At 42.0% G+C, this 18,504-nt stretch overlaps 1 protein-coding gene, 1 long non-coding RNA gene and 2 other non-coding genes across 5 annotated transcripts in view; 2 read left to right on the top strand and 2 right to left on the bottom strand.

Moving 5' to 3' along the window:
• LOC128604858 (NACHT, LRR and PYD domains-containing protein 3-like) overlaps nucleotides 1-18,504 on the top strand; it is a 440,358-nt gene that overhangs the window by 185,626 nt on the left and 236,228 nt on the right. The gene's annotated exons all lie outside the window — the stretch shown is intronic.
• Nucleotides 2,306-7,585, bottom strand: LOC128604870 (uncharacterized). The gene is made up of 3 exons (XR_008385347.1): nucleotides 6,235-7,585; nucleotides 4,513-4,638; nucleotides 2,306-3,994 (listed from the first exon to the last, which is right to left on the bottom strand). It is a non-coding gene; the product is annotated as an uncharacterized LOC128604870 (long non-coding RNA).
• Nucleotides 9,204-9,275, top strand: trnag-ucc (transfer RNA glycine (anticodon UCC)). Its single transcript has one exon. It is a non-coding gene; the product is annotated as a tRNA-Gly (tRNA).
• Nucleotides 10,477-10,549, bottom strand: trnav-cac (transfer RNA valine (anticodon CAC)). The gene has a single exon. It is a non-coding gene; the product is annotated as a tRNA-Val (tRNA).

The raw sequence follows: 18,504 nt of genomic DNA, 5'->3' as shown, positions 1-18,504 counted from the left end.
CCGCGATGAACTTCACCACAGATGTTTGGTCTTCAGATGTAAGCCTGACGAGTATACTTAGTCTCACTGCTCAGTGGCTCCACTGTGATTTTAAACTTAAAGTCTTGCTTCATGCACAAGAACTTCCCGGTTCTCACACTTCATAAGAAGCACCTGCATCGCGTTGTAAATCGCGCTGCTCGCAGGTGAACTCTCGCGATACTCCTGGGCAGAACGGGAACTCACATTCCTGCTTCTTAAAGGGCCAGCGGAACATTTTATCCCTAGATGAGAAGGACATCTGTGCACACTGCATGGACAATACACTTAATTAAGCGCTTTAATAACCAGTTTCACAATTGGAAGGTTGTCTTCTTTTTCACCTGGTTATTTATATATAAAAATATAAAGTATTTAGCATGTTTGTATTTAGGTACTTCTGTTTCTAAATAAATAAGCATTATGTCATCAAATCACAAGTCTGTTTTGATTTAATGGTCAGAAGCTGTACTAAATGAAGAATAACCTAAAATCACAAACATGATACTTGTAAATAAAATCATTTCATATATGCAATTTATTAGATCCTTAAAGTAAAAAGACAGCTAAATAGTGAAAAACATAATAATTGTTGAATTTATATGAATGAATGACAATAACTTGCTAATAGTCCATCACCTGAATCTTTCTAATGGGCATGTGCTCCAGTCAGTGTTGTTCATGGGGAATTTATTCTACAACTTCTACAGTTGTAGTGAACTTCTACAGTGAAAAAACCCAATACTTAAAAAAAACAGTTAATGAAGCTGAGGCTCGAAGGCGGGTCGCTGTCATAGAAAGTCTGCTGTTACCACTGCAAGTACCAGAAGTCACTGACTGCAAAACTGTGTTTACAAGAAGAGTCACTGCAGTCATCAAAGTCGATGGGATAGAGATCTGCTGGGCTAGCGGTGTGGATGAAAGGGCTCTTGCTTCATTTTGTGCTTATTTTGTCTTCAATTCAACATATCCATCTCATTTGAAGAACACTCTGATTTCTCTTCAGCAATATGTATTGAAACTTACTGTGGATGGTGACAAGCCTCTACCTACTCCAGTTACCAGGGTAATCAATCTCTTACAGTAATATCTGCCAAAAATGCCTCGCCTATTCTGTTGTCCTAAATGCTCTCGGAGAGCGATTGTCAAATTAATCCAGCACATTGGTCTCATTCATGCACAAGAGGCAAATTTTTCAATAACTTGTGGTCTTAATGACTGTCAGAGGACCTTTTCAAAGTATGAGTCCTTTAGATGTCATATTTACCAAAAGCATAAACACACTGTGTTACAACAGACTGTGGCTGATGATCCTCAGCATCTGCTTGAGGAAGTTGAGGAAGAACGTTATAATGACGATGGTGCTTTTGAAGTTTGCAATCCCGTCGGGTCTGAACGTAACAAGCAAAAACTGTGTGCAATCTACTATACAATTGGAAATATGGGTACAAAGTATTGCTCTCAGTTAAAACATTCATTTAGTTTTACTTCCTTTTGTTGTCATTATTATTCATACTGTGTGAAATGTGAGGATGAGTGGACTGTCCTCTCACCAGGTGAGGAGGTTGATTACCAGGCACTAGATATATACAATGTTGTTGACAAATTACTTATTAGCACTAGGTATTCTTGCTGAAGACAAAACAGCCCCACCTTATACTGATTTTACTCCTCACCCTTTAATCTAATCTTTCTTCTTCTCCTTATTATTATGATTATTATTATTATTATTATTATTATTATTATTAGAGTAGTAGCCTAGTAGTATTCATCTTAGCATAGGATTAGGAAGTGATTTCTAAAAACTGTCAATCACACCTTCATGCTAACTCTGTACATGATGTCAATGGTTCACTGCTCCTCTCTCTCTCTCTCTCTCTCTCTCTCTCTCTCTCTCTCCCCCCGTAGATACTTACAGGGACCCTCGACTTTAAGTCTTTTTATCGCAAAAGCGGCTGCTGAAATAATTTTGTGCAGATGGAAAAAAACGTATTAGGCTAAGCAAATGTTCTGAGTTTTTTTTTTCCTAGCAGTTTTTGTTATGTATATGTATTTCATCAGCGCTTCTACGAGTTTCTTTTTTTTTCCCCCGGGGAACAATAATATAGCCTTATTCTGTTTACTCAGAAAGACTATAACTTTATTTTCAGTTCCTCTCCTTAACTTCAGTCACTTCCTCACTGAAACCTATAATCAGAATAACTCCAAAGCTCAGGTCTAAGCCTAAGTCTCCACTCTAAATCATGTGTCTAGAACACAGGCTCTGAACTCTTATCTAACACATTTGGTGTTTTATCTGCTCTAAAGCACCCACCTCAGCTCGTGCAGGCCGCTTAATTAGCTGATGACTTGAATCAGGTGAGTTTGGTGCAGGTTCTAATTGAACATCCTCAGGAGTGTAAAGAAGCCTCTCTCTAATATCTTTCTTACCGGTTCAACTCCAACTTCAGCACCACCCCAAGAAAGCACTGCATGTTAGTAGTGTTCAGGGTCAGTATCTAAACTGATAGTCTATGCACACACTAGCACTAATACACTTCACATCCAGTATTTCCTTCTCTAATGTAGTGGGTTCATTGGTAACAGGTTTGTCTGATTAGTATTCTGGAGAAGGTTAACAATGTCGGTGTGTTGGTTTGGAGTTGTAGTTTGTGTTTGCCATGTTTGTAGTCTGAGGTGCATTCTGGGAAACAGAGTCGCTGGTTTGCTGTGACATGACAATGACACTTGAGAGTTTACTGTTCAAGACTCAGAATTACTATACATTACTATAATTAGCATCAAGCTGCACATGACATTTTATGAAAGTAGTACTATTCAATTCAATTCAATTCAATTTTATTTGTATAGCGCTTTTTACAATAGACATTGTCTCAAAGCAGCTTTACAGAAATATCAACATGGTATACAGATATTAAAGGTGCGAATTTATCCCAACTGAGCAAGCCACTGAGTGGCGACGGTGGCAAGGAAAAACTCCCTAAGATGTTTTAAGAGGAAGAAACCTTGAGAGGAACCCGACTCAGAAGGGAACCCATCCTCATCTGGGTAACAACAGATAGTGTGAAAAAGTTCATTATGGATTTATATGAAGTCTGTATGGCCTTAGGAGCAGCCGTAGTCCCAGCAGTCTGGAATTAGAGAAGATTTGAGCTCCATCCAGAGGCAGAAAGGATCTGGATCTCTAGTATCTCCATAAATTCATGTGGGGCTCGGCGAAAGGAGAGAGGGAGAAAAAAGATAATTATGACTGCGAAGTAGTAGAACAGAATCTAGTCAGGGTAGGCTTGAGTAAACAAATACGTTTTAAGCCTAGACTTAAACACTGAGACTGTGTCTGAGTCCCGAACACTAATAGGAAGACTGTTCCATAACTGTGGGGCTCTATAAGAGAAAGCTCTTCCCCCTGCTGTAGCCTTCACTATTCGAGGTACCGTCAAATAGCCTGCATCTTTTGATCTAAGTAGGCGTGGCGGATCATATAAAACCAAAAGGTCGCTTAGATATTGTGGCGCGAGACCATTTAGTGCTTTATAGGTTAATAAAAGTATTTTATAGTTAATGCGAGATTTTACTGGGAGCCAAGTGTTTACTATGTTTTTTCTCATTTACCGGTACCTCATACAGTCAAAAGGTTATTGAATTTTAATTATTTTTTTAAAAATAAAATTAAAAAATGTAAAAACTGAGTTGTGTCGTGGAAATTAGACAACACTCGCAGACTCGTCCTCTGAGGTGAAAAAGGTTTATTACAGAAAGATGGTTAATACAGCATAGAAGAAGTATCCCAGAAGCCAAAACAATTTACATGATCATCCTGTTTACAACGTTTACAGCCAGGCTCTTAATGCATGCTGTAACCTTCTTGAGCATCAGTGAATGTTTGCACCTTTTGGAATAGTCGTGTACGAGTCCCTCGGTTGTCCTCAGTGTGAAAAGATGGATCGGAACATCATATAACCTCTACTGGAAAGGGCTAAAATATGCAGGAAAAGCAATGTATGTGAAGGACCTGGAGGATTTTTCTGAAGAACAGTGGGCAGTTTAACTGCTCAGGACAAACAAGGGACTCATGAACAACTATCATAACACATAAAAAGAGTCGTGGATCATTCAGGTAACGACACACAGTATTAAGAATCAAACGTGTGTAAACTTTTGAATGGGGTAATTTTGATTAATTCAGCTATTATCTTGTGGACTATATGTAAACATCTGTTATGTGAAATAGCTTATTCATGGTGGTACTAAATAAGAAACTTAGGATTTTTATGATCAATCTTATTTTGTTAAGAGTATTAAGATTTCGTAGATTCTGCAAGGGGTATGTAAACTTCCAACCGCAACTGTATACCCACCCAGCTACCAACACACACACACACAATTTCAACCACTTAAAAACCGCAAGGACTTTTATAAACAATCAAAAATAGACTATAATATGAACATTTTAACAAATTAACAAAGACACCACAGTTAAAACACTCTAAATACCTTCTTTTTGCAAAAGTTTTCAAAAGTCTTCTCTTGCGCCCGCACTCTCGATCTGATGCCAGCTGGAGCCACCTCTTCATGGTCCCCTCGACCTCCATCTCTGCAGCTTTAGCCGTGAAGAGGTTTCTATGAACATTGGAAGAAAGCAATACATATCGTAAGGTTATTATAAATCTTAAGCATTAATTACGTTTATACCATGGTCAGTGTGAATATTGGATTCTGAATGGCTGGAAGGTGTGCATTATAACCGTTTATTGCACAGGTAGTTCCAGTCAGTTTGATCACTGTGAGCATTTCTAAATCAACACGCAGCCTACATGCACACACAAACACACACACACGCACAGACACTCGAGCACACAGAGACATTCGTGAACACACATTCGTACACACAGACACTTCTTGCCGGCGCTGTCTGCAACTTTAACAAAAAAAATAGCTTTGCTGGTGAAAAGTTACATTATATTTCTCAGCAATGAGGTGTTACCATCACTGTTTGTGAAGTAATTCAACTCTCAGTTTTACTACACTACTGCTGCGCAACACTGACTATGTTTACATGGACAGCAGTAATCTAATTATTGACCTTACTCTGAGTAAGATAATAACGTGATTAAGGTGTTTACATGAGTCGCTTTTAGAATACTCCTGTCATGTTCCCATTTTACATGTTATAGAACATAATTAGATTAACAGCCCGCGTCATTACGTCACCGCGCCACGCCGTCCGACGTCCCTCCAGAATTTCACATATCAACATACAGTTCGTCTTCGTTATGGTATAGTATACAGTTTTGGGTGTTTTTATTTAATTTTTTTATGAACGCTTTAAGCGCAGCTATTTATTTGTCATGCTGTACGTGCAAATAGACAACTGCTTGAAGCCCTGAGCTGCATCCCAAACCGTGCACTTAGCGTCTCCATAGTAGCCGAGATAGATGTATTTTCCCCACTACAGGCCTATAGTAGGCAAGTATGCGGTTTGGGACGCAGCCGTGCTCTCTTGTTCGCCGTAAAATGTTGAGCACTGCCGTGTGTGTACGTGTCCTGTCACAAAATGCGGTGAAAACTCACATGACGTTAATAATGTGATTCAGGTGTTTACATGTCTGTAATACACGTTGATAATGCGACTAAAACAGGAGTACTCGACATGTCTTAATTCGATTAGTGCTTACTTCGAGTAACTTGACTTTAATCAGATTAAGGTAATTAAAAATTGCTGTTTACATGGTAGTTTCTTAATCAAAGTATCGTCTTAATCGGGTTAACAGTGGATTGTTGTTGTCCATGTAAACGCACTGACTGACTGCTGAGAGGCACATGATGCAGGAAATTCATACATGATTAATCTCTCTGTCTCTGATAGATATCTGTCAATTCATTCAAATAAATGTAATCTCATCACACTACTTTATCTCTGTGTCTGATTTATATCGGGCAAAATTCCAGATCTAACGACCTAACTAATAGAAATTAACTGTCATTTTAAACTTCTAATCAAAGTTTGTGCTTCTAAAATCAATGACAGCTTTAATGTTATTAATTGTGGAAAGACCATGGTATAAGCGGGGTAATCCATGGCTAGGTGACGATTTGAACGAGTGGTTCTTTTCCTCCACATCATGCACTAAAATCGTTTAATGCACATCTAGCTATTACCCCTTACATATCATCTGAGAGAGACAGCTAATTCTGTATGTAAACAGATATACTTACCAATCATGACCTCTCCAAGTTGGAGAGCGGCCAGTGAAGTCTTTCCATTGACTCCCCTCCAATTGAGGTTCTTTGCCAGGGAGTTAGCAATCACCCTCTTCAATATGCGCCAGGTGCAGTCAAGCACATCTGCCCTGTCAATAAGCGCCAACCAGTTTACCCGAAACCGATGATTTTTAAAACAATAATATAATATAAAATAATATAAAATATAAATGATTAATAAGCATGTATTGCCTTGTCAACTGTGTCAGTGCTTCTCACTACTCCTGCAGTTACCCTGCCCTGTGTGCTTTCCATGTTTTGCTCCTCTACCAAAGATTAGGTCATAACTGTTCCCTCATATCAAAGTGGTGTTGAATGTTGTGCTTTGAGTACGAGTGTGTCACCTTGAGAAAACAAACACTCTCAGTCGCTGTGTAATTGTGCAAGCAATTGTTAACAAAAAAAGAAAAAAATTCTCACCAGTTTTTGCTTGCAATCTGGGCTCTGTTGCATCCTTCGCTCCAGACTATGCAGTTGAGGAAGATCTTGCAGGGCAGTAAATCTTCATCAGTATCCAAAGACTGCACCTGGAACACCTGTAGTTGAAGCAAGCTCAGTGGTTTGTTGGTCCAGCACCATCTCTAATTTAGTCAACACCTCCCTCAGCATGGCTATGGTAAAGAAGTTAACAATATTTACAAATGATACACACTACAAAACTGTACAACTCCATCCTCAGTCTTATTCCTAACCTACACAAATTCCAGTAAGATGGCTGAGTGGAAATCACGGTTAATTAATACCTACAAAAGAAAGTCAATCAGAAAGCAGGAGAATACTTGGTACTGCCGGTACTGAAAAAAAAACTTATCGTATCATTCTTTTTAAAATTTTAGTATCAACTTGGTACAGATACTTTTGACATCACAACTTACCAATTACAACATCCTTGAATTGCAGGGATGCCAAGGATATTTTCCCATTCATTTGTAACAGATAGCTGCACAGTGACAGGGGCGGCTGTGGATCAGGTGGTAGAGCGGGTTATCCACTAATCGTAGGGTTGGCGGTTCGATTCCCAGCCAGCATGACTCCACATGCCAAAGTGTCCTTGGGCAAGATGCTGAACCCCAAGTTGCTCCCGATGGCAAGTTAGCGCCTTGCGTGGCAGCTCTGCTACCGTTGGTGTGTGAATGGGTAAATGAGACACAGTGTAAAGCACTTTGGATAAAAGCGCTATATAAGTGTGCCATTTACCATTTTACCATTTAGTGACGCAGAAGCGGAGTCCGTTCCACTCCGTGGTGTTTTAATTAACGGAAGTAAAAAAAGAGATGAAGAGAAGGGTGGGGTCTTAGGAAGCAATGAAAAGAACAGGTGACTAGGTGAGAGAAAGCGGGACGCGGAAATGAGAGCCAGGTGGGAATGGCGGAACTGATGGTGTGCGTTTGCCAAGGACCATGCTAATGCTCTTACTGTGGATTATAACCTTGTGGATATTGATTCAGGAGGCTGGCGAACACTTCGGGAATATTCTGCCAAGGTGAATAAACGAGCGAGCGGAGTTTTGAGGGTTCGGAGGCACATCACGGTTTTGAGATCCTTTCTTTAATACTTTTGTGGAGAACCAGTATGTTTAAATCGTTGGATGTTACTGTCTGTAAAGAACTCCGAGTGTTAAGCGGAATCTGACTGCCGGTTTCCCATGCTTTCGGGTTCACGAACTCCCATACGCCTAAATCACCGCCATTGAAGTGCAGCTTTTAAAGTGAACAACTTTTTTGTTTTGGTTAAGAATTATTTTGGGGTTAAATGTTTTTTTTTCTGCCTTTTGTGTGTGAAAATTTTCTTTCATGAATAGAGCCTTGTTTCCTTATGGGTGCATTTATTAATCCCACATAGGGGAACTTTTTGGTTGTCATTATTTCGGTTTCTATGACTGAAACGATCTGTATTTTCTTATGTTTATTGCATAAATAATAATAAACTTATTTTGTAAGAATTGAGTAGCCTTATTCTGAGTGATGTCCAAATTATAAGTTATAAGTGACTGTTAATTTGAACTGTCTGGCATCCAAACCCCATAAGGTACCACGCTACAGAGTGGCGCCCAAATGGGGACCGAACCGTAAGATTTAGAAAGTTTAGTTGGGGTACTGAACTTAACAGACTTGGACATTTGCGTTATTGATGGACTTGACCATTGTTAATTATTGTGAAATACAGTGTGTACATATATTTTCAGTTTTTCTGGTTGGTGTTTACATGAAATGTATGGTTACTGAGAACATTCAGGAGTCTGTGTAACTACTTGCTGCTCTGTATTGTTTCTCTTATTCCCTGGCCATGTCTACCCCTACCCCTTGAATCAAGCGCATCATTACTCTTGTCTTCTTGATGAAGGAAAGAGCCAGGCTTCCACGTTCAGTGGAAAAGCAGAGACTGCCTGTGATTTTGCAAGCAGCTGTTATCTGCCTTGCTACAAAAGCTCAATGGAAGGGAAACCGCTCCCAGCCTTTTTCGGGCGTAGCCCTCTTTAGCCGATAGGTGAACTTGGCGACCAGTACTTTACGGAAAATTTTCCAGTCACGCACAGAGTCTTATTGAGCAACAAAAGAGCCAGGCTTCCCCTTTCTGTGGAAAACCAGAGACTCCCTTTCATTTTGTAAGCAAATGTTAACTGCTTTGCTACAAAAGCACAAAAGAAGGAAATCTGCTCTGTCCAAGGTCTCGCTTTCCGGCTGTTCCTAGAGGACCTGATCCTACCGTGATGACAACCGGTCAGTTATTAAAGCAAAGTTCAAAACTTCCAGCTTGCTTCTGCTCAGTCTCGAACCAGGGACCTTTCACATGTGAAGCAAACGTGATAACCACTACTCTACAGAAACCACGACAGGAGCGCCCTTTAGCTGTTGCCTATGGTCTGCTGATGAGAAGCGCACATACTTAAACTTTTGTTCAGCAGAGTTGAATTGCCTAGTGTGGCATTGGTGGTATAGAGGTGAGCATAGCTGCCTTCCAAGCAGTTGACCCGGGTTCGATTCCCGGCCAATGCACGGATTGTAACTTGGAGCTTCTTGAGGTGCTTTATGGTAGTTGGCACAAAAGGAAGGAAACACCTACCTGAAAATAAATGGGTCAACCTAATGTGCCATAGGCTTCTTGGCAGGCCTCCTACAACTCTTTCTGCTTCCCACTTGAATTCTTAGTGCTTCTTTGCTGTTTGTAAACACATCATTATCCGTCAGGGCACGTTTGACCCGTGAACAGGGGCGAAAATGTAAGAACATGCGGTCTCTCCGTGTCTGTCTTTTGTTAGCGACAAGCTAGCATGCAAACTGTGATGAGAGGTGTACATTTTCCGCAATCAGCCATCTATATAGTCAATGTTTTATATTTAATAAGCAAATATGTCTATATGCTGATTGGTCTTAAGCAGCGTTGTCCAATCTTCAGCTTTTCGTTCCAATCTAGCAGGAGCCACACCTGATTCCAATTGTTGGATCTGCTGATCTTGTCTTTCAATAGACTAAAGTGTGGCTTCTGCTTGGTTAGAATGACAACCTGCAACCACACTGGCCCATTCTGGATAAGACTGGACAACCCTGATCTAAAGCAAATAACCACTGAGGTAAGTGCCACTTTGTGAGTTCAGAATCTGTCATGCTGACTCGACGTCACTCAATGAACAGGGAAGGAACTGGTAGATGAGAAGTCTTCCCACTATTGACGAATGGCAATTTCAAGTTGAGGGTGCGTTTGCTTTGCGTTTTCCCGCTTGGAGGTGGGGAATTACAAGCTGCAACCTCGAGTCAAGCGCATCATTACTCTTGTCTTCTTGATGAAGGAAAGAGCCAGGCTTCCACGTTCAGTGGAAAAGCAGAGACTGCCTGTGATTTTGCAACCAGCTGTTATCTGCCTTGATACAAAAGCTCAATGGAAGGGAAACTGCTCCCAGCCTTTTCCGGGCGTAGACCTCTTGCCGATAGGTGAATTTGGCGACCAGTACTTTACGGAAAATTTTCCAGTCACGCACAGACTCTTATTGAGCAACAAAAGAGCCAGGCTTCCCCTTTCTGTGGAAAACCAGAGACTCCCTTTCATTTTGTAAGCAGATGTTAACTGCTTTGCTACAAAAGCACAAAAGAAGGAAATCTGCTCTGTCCAAGGTCTCGCTTTCCGGCTGTTCCTAGAGGACCTGATCCTACGGTGATGACAACCGGTCAGTTATTAAAGCAAAGTTCAAAAGTTCTAGTGTGTTTCTGCCGGGTCTTGAACCAGGGACCGTTCGCATGTGAAGCAAACGTGATAACCACTACACTACAGAAACCACAGCAGGAGCTCCCTTTAGCTGTTGCCTATGGTCTGCTGATGAGAAGAGCACATACTTAAACTTTTGCTCAGCAGAGTTGAATTGCCTAGCGTGGCATTGGTGGTATAGAGGTGAGCATAGCTGCCTTCCAAACAGTTGACCCGGCTTCGATTCCTGGCCAATACACGGATTATAACTTGGAGTTTCTTGAGGTGCTTTATGGTAGTTGGCACAAAAGGAAGGAATCACCTACCTGAAAATAAATGGGTCAACATAATGTGCCGCAGGCTTCCCACTTGTTTTCTTAGTGCTTCTTTGCTGTTTGCAAACACAGAATATCCAATATGACATGAAGTGCATTCACACTTATTTACAGTTAATGAGCTGACTGACACTGCATTGATTCCACAAGGGAGGTATATGCTGGTGTGTATGCACTTAGGTTCACTCTTATGCAATTATTTGAATGTTCATCTGTCAGTCTTGTTCTGAATTTAGATTCGATCACGTTCATATCAGAACACGCTGCTTCACAAAGGTCTGTAGATCCAAATAAAGCAGATGCTTTGAAGGCAGCTTGGTGAATGTTCTTGTAGTTTTCTGGGTCTACAAGTCTCCAGAAATGTTGTGAATGTTGCTGAGATTTCAGCTGGATATGATTTTGGAGATTAATAACCTCCAACTCCATCTCTACAGCATTGACATTGAACAGTTCAGCCATCTGCTTTGAAATGTGATCCATGTTTATCTCCATGAAAGACTTGGCAACAAATGCCACACATATCTCAAGATTTTCAAAATCACTGAACCTTTCCTCAGATTCCTGCCCAAGCCTGGACAGGAGGTCACAATACTCGAGTACATCCAAAACTTTGGTTGCATTTGCATGGCTTTCTTTCTATCTTTACCAATGAGGGGAAGTGTTGCAATCTTTTGTTTTTCAATTGCTGAAGGTAAAATGACAGTTTTGCTTTAAATACCTTCACAGCACTGATCATATCACATATGGTTTTGTCTTTACCTTGTAACTGAAGATTGAGCTGATTCAGTTTCTCTGTCACATCAGCCAAGAATGCAAGATCAAGCAGCCATCAGACAACAGGTTAGTGTCCTCCCCCCCGGTTCCATTAAAGCCTTAATTTCACTCACCAAGGAAATAAAACGGTGAAGTACCTTACTCCTACTCAACCATCTGACTTCTGTATGAAGGAGATCGCCATACTCTGCAGAAATTTTGAATACAAATTCTTACATTCAGCCATATTTCAGAATGTCATTCAGCCATGACATTCCGTCATCTGCTCCATGCAGCACTGCTTCATACACGCTGTAGGAGAAAATAAAGACTTCAGATCATCATCACCATCATCACCACCATTATCACCATCACCATCATCGTCCTCATAATCGTCATCGTCGTCATCATCGTCATTGTCATCATTGCCATCATTGTCACCCTCATTGCCGTCATCATCATAGTCACCGTCATCTCCATCATCGTAATCATAATCGTCATCGTAATCATAATCACCATCATCGTCATCTTCGTCGTCACCATCATCGTAATCATCATCATCGTCACCATCATCGCCGTCATATCATCGTCATTGTCATCATCATCACCATCGTTATCATCATCATCGCCGTCATCATCATCTTCATCGTCATCATCATAATAATCACGTCATCAACACTGTCATCATCATGGTCACAGTCATCATCTATCGTCATCATCATCATCGTCACCATCATCGTCATCATGATCATCATCGTCAACATCATCAACATTGTCACCATGATCATCACACTCCAATGCCCTCCAAAACCCTAAAAAAATAATTTAAAAAAAACTCAGAAAACCTCTGAAACCCTCCGAAATGCTAAAAAACTCAAAACCCAAAAAACCCGCCAAAACAGTCCAAAAACCCCTCAAACCCTCCAAACCTGAAAAAACTCTCCAAAAAAAAAAAAAAACCCTCAAAACCCCAAAAGTTGCAGCTTTATTACAGATGTGTTGAAAATGTTTAATTTCTCAAGGGTTTACATTGGAGACCCCCTAATGGTCAAAAGAATAAAGACATGTAGAACTGCAGCACAGTAAACCTTTACTGTGTGTAAAGGCCAAGAAGAAATAAGCAGCTGATATACACATCAGATAAAGTAGTTCCTGAAGGAGCCGGGCCAGACTGGGACAGAAATTGGGACAGAAACTGGGTCTCACACCCACCCGGTCCTCACCTACCCACAGCACTAGTTAACATAGCGAACATTAACGTTACCTACCCAGCAGTCGCTATACAGCATTAAATAGATGATCAAGCTGAACAAGTGGAAAGAAAAGCTAACGGATGTCACATGATTAAGTTGAAAAAAAATTCACATAAGCTCCACCCATACTGAACCAGGAACACCTGTCACATGGCAAATTCAGTATATACGGACTGTGTGTGCGAGAAAGAGAGAGGTAATGCAACACATGTCCAGCAGAGGGAGCTGGTGAACTGTGTGTTTCTCCAGTACACACACCCCAGAGATAAAAGAGAAGAGAGATTTTCCTCCCATTAACCACAGCACGAGGTCATTAAATAACTCACACACAGAAGTTAAATAAAATGCATTTTTAAATCCAAACCTGTGACTGTAAATGTATGTATAGTGTATGTGAACATGTACGCATGTGTGTGTGTGTGTGTTTACAGTCACAGTGTGTTTTGCTGGTCTCCTAGCTGCGAGTTTCACTCTCAAAGGCGGGCTTATCGTAGTGCAGTGGCACTTCAAATACACTGCCTCCAAACCTGCAAGCCAATCACAGCACAGGGTACAGTCATTGAATAGAGCCTCCATATAGAAGCGTACCTCTGCACTGAGGAGCACGCCCTCCTAAACAGTTAGGGCAGCTACGAGAAAACAGGTTCCCAGTCCATCACTGAATGCAGAAATACATAACCAGAGCCATCTCTCCCTACAGCTCTTGCCTGGCGTCCCACTGAAGATAAGCAGGGTTGAGCCTAGTGTTTCGGGAGAAACACTACTGTATTAGTGGGTTGTCCAACCTGCGAATCTCTCTCGACATTATCCATCGCCTTCTCCGTGAGTGTGCAGGAGGTCCTTGTGCAGTTCACCTGTGTGTGTGTGTGTCTCTTGAGATCTTACTCAGCACCTGGTGCACTATAGTAATCAGCCCTGTCCGTCAGCATCTCTCTCGCCGTGCTGCGTGTGGAAAGAGTCTGTCTATATATGTACTTGTGTGGGGTGAAAGAGGGGGGTTATGGGATTGCTACGGTGTCCCGAGAGGGCTGGCGGCATTACCAGCGGATAATCAGGGGCTGATTGGATGGTCAGTGGTTCATGAGCTCCGTCACTCATCGTTAACAGCATCATGTATGAGAACGTGGAAAAAGAAAGATCCGGATTGAGCGACGGTGCAGAACAAAATCTGTATTCGTCTCTCCAAATCAAACAAAGCAACGTTATAAAGCAACAATTTTCATCAAACAGAAACCAGAGAAGAACTCGTTAACTTCCTAACAATCCAACATTGTCAAACACTCACTAATTAAACTGAATACAATGACCAATATCCTGCTCTCTTATTGGTTAACAGCTCTGATCAACTCAAAATCCTACCAATATTCTCACTCAAAGCCTACCATCAGCATTATATCGACTGACATTAACACACTTAACACACAACATGTAGCTCAGAGCTCAGTCTTCAGTTTGCACTAGAGCTACAAGGCTCTAAACTGTCAACAGTGTGGAAACTGAACGCTTAAATCATCACACACTGGTTTAGTAATCTATCTGTACAAATAAAGAATTTTTAGCTGCTAGTAGTAAAGGCATAATGCTTTAGGTTTCATGATGCTAAACCGCTAGATATAAGCTTTACTTGTTAGCTACAGCACATTAGGCTCATAGCTTCAGTGCAAAACTGAAAACCACAACAAACATTTCCTAACTACATTCATAAGAAAGAGAGAAACCAAATGCAGTTTTTAAAGGTCCACGTTCAAGAACACATCTTGCTCCAAGCGAATTACCAGAAACACAGATATTTTGTAACTAAACCTAGAGCGGTGTAGACGTGTGTTTCTCCTGCGTCAGCCTTAGAGGAACTGCGAGAAGAACTGGAAGAGTTTGTGTTTGTTCTCGGCCTGGAGGAAAAGAGGACTGATCTCTAGGTACACCGCCTCGCTCTGCCGGTCCTCCATCAGCACCTGGTACAAGAGAAACACACTGTAATCCAGTCTGTACAGGATTTTGGAGGGTTTTTATAATTATTTATATACATTATATATATTTATTTATTTATATTGTGATCATTGCGGCCCAAAATGCTCGATTTTTCTGTGGCTTTTTTCAAATTTACGTTGTTTTTCACACAAAATTGTTTTGCGCGCTCTTTCGCGGTGATGTTTGTTGGTAAACGAGACCTTTTAGCTGTTACTCATGTTGACGGACATGAATCGAAGAGGAAATCTTGGCCCAGATCTGCACAAAATCTGCGGTAAGTTTAAAACGTTGCAAGCTGCTCCGAATATTGCAGCGTTTGCTCGATTCTGCTTTCGTTTCTGCGATCGCAAATGGAACCGTGGAAGAAGCTGTTCACAGAATAAACATATTTATGGCACACTTGTATGATATCCTGTGTGAAGTTTACCTGAAGACGTGTCGGAGACTCTGAAAACGTGTGAGGAAAGCTTATCTGAGACTGAGTCCGCCATTTGGCAGAAACCCAATACCCTGAGGACAACATCCCCATTGTGAAGCATGGTGGTGGTAACACTACAAAATGTGTACGTGTGTGTGTGTGGGGTGGGGTTAGGGGATGGGGTGTCGGAAAGTTGAAAGTGGGGTGAATACTTAGGAAATGCACTTAAATAATGAGGAAAACAGTCTGAAGAACACTCAGTCGTCAGTATACACTAAGAATTTAGTCAACATTTTTTCTAGGGCACTCTGCACTGCGTTGTGGGGAACACAGCGGTTCTGACAAACCTCTGAGACAAAACAGCGTCACGGCACTGCAGTGATGCCTGTCTGTTAGTTTGCTTTGCCTCAGACTTATTTTGAACTGATCAAATGTTTTGTCTGCTTGTGGGTTGGAAGTCCGTGATAGTTATATAAGTAGATATTTATATAAATCTTCCACACACACACAAACATCATCAGTCCATCACAGCACCACTTCTGAAGCGGGGAAAACTTCAGCCACAACAACTACAGGAACTGTTACCATTGCTCGAACGAGAAAGATTCTTATTAACGAACAACTTTTAAATGGACAGAAAGATACAGTCCCCTCTGAAACTACTGGAACGACAAGACCAATTCTTTTTTTTCTGTAGACTGAAGACATTTGAGTTTGAGATCAAAAGATGAATATGAGACGAGAGTTTCAGCTTTTATTTCCTGGTATTTACATGTAGATGTGATAACCGACATAAAACATAGCACGTTTTGTATCACACCAGCCAATTTGTAGGCGAGCAAAAATACTGGAACATGTGACTGAAAGGTGTTTCTTGTTACCCAGGTGTGTCCTGTTAGATTGACTGTTTAAATGATAAATAGCGCTGAACATCTACTCTTAGTTTTGGTTTTAGCCTTCAGTTTCACCTGTGAAGACTGCATCTGTTGTTAAAAAGGATAAGCCAACATGAAGATCAGAGAGCTGTCTATGGGAGAAAAGCAAGTCATTTTGAAGCTAGGAAAAGAGGGAAAAAGAATCAGAGGCATTGTACAAACATTGGAGCATAGCCACTACAACAATATGGAATATCCTGAAAAAGAAAGAAACCACTGGTGTACTGAGCAGCAGACACCGAATGGATCGGCCAAGGACAACAACAGCAGCTGATGACAAACATTGTGAGAGCTATGAAGGAACCCAACAAAACAACAGTTAGTGACATCAACAACAGCCTCCACAGGGTAGGGGTGAAGGTCTCAGACACTTTGAGAGCAGAAACACAGGCCATACCACTTGATGCAGTTACTGCAAGCAAGGGATGCGCATCAAATATTAAGTGTTATTTATTTTAACTTACTTCAAGACTTGTCTGTTCCTATACATTTCCTTTTTCCAGGAAATAAAAGTTGAACTTTCATCTCATATCCATTGTTTGATCTCAAACCCAAATGTTTTTGGTGTATAGCACAAACAAATGAATCGTCTGTTCCAGTAGTTTCAGAAGGAACTCTATATTAGCAGTTTAAAACAGCATTGAGTACAACGTGGGCCGTTTAAACTTTTCAGCCTTGAAAATCATCAAGAAAGGGGACTGTATATAAGGAAAAGCACCTGATAGCCATTGTGAAATCTGTAAAGTGATGCTTTGGGCCTGATTTGTTGGTGGTGGGGGAGGCGGTGACTAATGTTATCTGTAGTAGAGCCAATACGTTTGCAGGAAATAAAGCACTCCTTAAGAAAAATATTGTTTTATACAGAATCCCCGTATGTTTAAGATCATGACATGATTTAATAAATGGTGCGCATTTGCACGATGGGTGCCAATACTTTTGGAGCTACCGGTCTGACTCACCGGTATATACCCAGCTGGCAGTAGGTGTGTAAGCTGTAGGCTTGTTTCAGTCAGCTCCTCTTGACCAAGTGCAACATCAAACTCCATCTCTCCTCCTCCACATTCTGCCACCTCACACAGCAAGGCAGAGACAGCACAGGCTGCACACACGCACACACACACACACACACACACACACACACACAGAGTTCTGATTATTACTACTTACATTATCAAATATGTCTCCTTTACCACTGTTCATCCCTCATTCCTATTGAAGGGGGTGTGGCATATGAGACAGTCCCAGTGAAGGAGGTGTGGCCTTTGTGTCTCAGTCATAGTGAAGGAGGTGTGTCCTGTGTCTCAGTCAAAGTGAAGGAGGCGTGGCCTCTGAACTTTGCATGTTACTGGATTATGTTTGTGGATTACTGTTTGGATTTACCTGCCTGTGTGTCTCTCAATAAAACTGTTCATACTGCACTTGCATCCTACCTTATCTCCGTTGCGTCACGAAATGTGACAGAATATTCTGCCGTAACATGGATGCAGCAGGAAGACAGGGGAGACATCACGCTACAATGGGAGTAGCAGGACAATACCTTATCGGGAAACGTTCCGATTACTGACCTCACATTTCTTGTCCGTGCAGTTCCCTCAACGGTACGCCGTTGAACTGCCGCCAGAGACAGCGGGATTGAGCAGCTACCCACTGGAGTTCCTCTTCAGCTGCCAGGAATATTTCTGCAGCCTGGCGTATCCCAAGCCTACTAAGAGACAGTGGATCGGGTTCTTGGTGTCCAGGTTTTGCGGTCCGGCCCGTGACTGGGCGGAGCAGCTGGTGAGCACTGAGTCCTCTGCCCTCCAGGATGTCACTCAATTTGCAGAACTTTTTATGGAGGAGTTCACGCAGCCAGGGCAGCTTCATGGTCTGGATTTACTGGGGTGGAGAGTCAATGGACAGCCCCAGCCTGACCTGCCCTTTAACCTCTATTATGAGAGGATTGACAGGTCAGCCTCCACCGATCTGCTTCAGGTTCCAGCCAACGTGGTGGAGGTGGCACCGACATGCATGTCTGAGGGCTGCAGGAGGGAGACCAAGCTACAATGCCCTACCTGCAAAAAACTGGGTCTCCAGGAAGCATTCTACTGCTCTCATGAATGCTTCAAGAGCAGCTGGCGGGAGCATAAGAAACTCCACCGGAGAGCCCGTGCAGAGATCCAGCCCAGGGTCAACAGGGTGACCTCGGCGCTCCCATCGGAGGTCTCAGCACCCGAGCCCCAGCCGGAGGTGAACCTGGCGACCTCAGAGCTCAAACCTGAGACCCACGAGGAGGTCTCACCCGCCGAGCTCCAGCCAGAGGTCCACATGGCGGCCTCAGAGCTCCAGCACGAGACCTATGGGGAGGTCTCAGCTCTGGAGCTCCAGCCTGAGGTTAACCTGGCGAC

This window comes from Ictalurus furcatus, unplaced genomic scaffold (genome assembly GCF_023375685.1).
Source record: "Ictalurus furcatus strain D&B unplaced genomic scaffold, Billie_1.0 scf4, whole genome shotgun sequence".
Lineage (NCBI taxonomy): Eukaryota > Metazoa > Chordata > Actinopteri > Siluriformes > Ictaluridae > Ictalurus > Ictalurus furcatus.
The sequence above is the reverse complement of the archived record's forward strand: the minus strand, read 5'-3'. Positions and strand labels throughout refer to the sequence as shown.